We start from the raw sequence: 2,288 nt of genomic DNA, 5'->3' as shown, positions 1-2,288 counted from the left end.
GTGCCTTTCGATTTAAAAACATAAATTTTGTTATCTTTCGTATTTTTCAACAGCTTCCTATTTTGTACCATTATTTTTTTAAACAAGTCTGAAGAACGATGTGGTGCACAAACACACCCATACACCTAGTGTTAAATAAATGCATGATTTTTTTCTTAAGCGACTGTTATTGTTTATTCCTGCACTGCTAACAAAGCTTGCATCCACTTGCATCACTAGTACATGCAGTGCAAGCAAACAATATCGTGCGAAACGTGAGTCAGTGAGCAAACTGCACCTTGGTTGGTCTCAACAACAAAAAATCCCTCTCGTCAGCCATTCAGTTTTAAATCATTTTTCCAACAGGGTATTCCTATAGAGCGGTGTAGGTGAATGAGAAAAACAAAAACGGAGCGGGGATCAGCACGGGAGCCTCCCACTTACCGCTTTTGCTCGTTGCCCTCCCACTTTTCTGCTCCGGACTATCTTTTGATTCGTTACAGGCACTCCGTGTGGCGCGACCACAATGTGGTCGCGCTTTGCTATTTTTTTCCAACCCCCAGGATGCACAGCTGCACAGAACGTGTGACAGAGTAAAGAGTCAGTAAAGAGACATAGATGGAGCGCTCTGTTATCGGTGTGGACATGCCCGGCTGGGAAATAGCGTGTAGTAGTCGGCCGGCTTGTGGCGTTAAGGTATTCCCCGCGCTGCCGCAGACGGGACGGACGGACCGGCGCGAGGAGGTCGCAGAGCTGCCAGCGCAGCGCCCCAGTGGAACAAGTGCCGAATGGCGCCTGCTTGAATCGCGCCTCTGGAAGATGATCCTTAGACGGTCGGTGCACAGCATGGTACGTACTGGTGGTGGGCTCCACCCGCATCCCCCGCCGCTCCGGGGAAATGTGCGACGGCGAGGAGCTCCTGACGAGGCCGTGCTCGTGTTGATGCCCCCCCCCCTCCCACATCCCCTATATTATCGGCAGCCCTAATGTGGTATAAGCAAAAGCTGGACTGCCTTCCGCCAGGCCAGCAGAATCTTTATCTCCCGGTAAGGAATATTTCTCATTTCCGGTCGTGTGCTGTTACCGGCAATAACCCGCGAGACGTCGCGAGCTTGGGGGTCGTCCAGAAAGTACGTCCGTGTTTTTTTCTTTTTTTTTTTCGGGTCCTTGAGGTAAAATAGGGGAGCACGGCGCATGCGAGACTAAAGCGGTAGACAACCCCGCAGTACACGAATGCAGTGTAGGCAAGATGTTGTGCCTACCTACCAGGCGCTTGCATGCACGAGCTGAACCTTCGAAAAAACGCGAAGGGTGTTCTTCCTGGAATTATCCCTGGACTCTCGCGATAGCGCAGCGCAGCCGCCCTGCGTTCCTTTCACTGGCTGTACTGAAGGAGTTGCGAGCGCCGCCGCGATGTCAGAAGGGAAATGCAGCGTTAGCAAACCGCCCCAGTGACGTTCTCCCCGACCAGCGCCCAGCGCCCCCAGCGCCCGCCTCCAACCACTGTGTGACGCGTCGGGTCGTGGTTGTGGTGGGGGATAGGCTACGCTACACTCGCCGGCTGGCTTCAGTTGTTACTCAGCATAGCAGCCCGGCAGACGGCGTCACGCCTCTTGTCAGAGCGACGGTTCCGAGACAAGAGTGAACTACAAGAGCGACAGACATCATCGACAGCCGCCCATGTCCCGGAAAGGTCAGTGCTCGTGGAGGAGTGAGCCACGAGGTAACTCTACGCCCTGGCCGCCACCGCCGGGGAGGCCGAGCCAGCACCGCGCCCCCGCAATGTATGACAATGTCAGTGATTAGCTATATCTTTGTCCGCCCGGGTAAAACTCGGAGGGTGGCCCACTTGCTCTCCCTATGACAATATAGGCGCCCCAGTCCCTATCATTGCAGATAGAAACGTGCCCCCCCCCCCCCGCCGCCCTTCCGCGCTCTCTCCCTAGCAGAAGAGAGCCACAGGGGCTCGGCTCGGTTGTTTATTTGAATTTTAGCGCTGTTCAGTGGAGAATAAAGGATATTGCAGAGAGGTCGGTAACGTTGCCTGCACGCAGCGGTCAAGTCCACACATCTTCCCCGAGCTCAGTCCCAGTCGCGTTTGCTACTTTTAAAATGGTTTATCAGCGACAGCAGGCGGGAACCCCTTGCCCCCTCTCTCCGTCGACACCGCGCCGACTCTGTGTTTATACTAAGAGCAAAATTGAAGCTAAAATGAGATGAATTTCGTAACTTCTGGAGGTTTTTCTTTTTAATGCCCCAGGAATCGCCATGCGCGACGTTCCCGGAGCGGCCGTCGGCATCGACCTGGG

The sequence above is a fragment of the Frankliniella occidentalis genome, unplaced genomic scaffold, assembly GCF_000697945.3.
Source record: "Frankliniella occidentalis isolate FOCC.00 unplaced genomic scaffold, Focc_3.1 Scaffold176, whole genome shotgun sequence".
In the NCBI taxonomy this organism is placed as follows: Eukaryota; Metazoa; Arthropoda; class Insecta; order Thysanoptera; family Thripidae; genus Frankliniella; species Frankliniella occidentalis.
Note: the sequence above shows the minus strand (reverse complement) of the source record.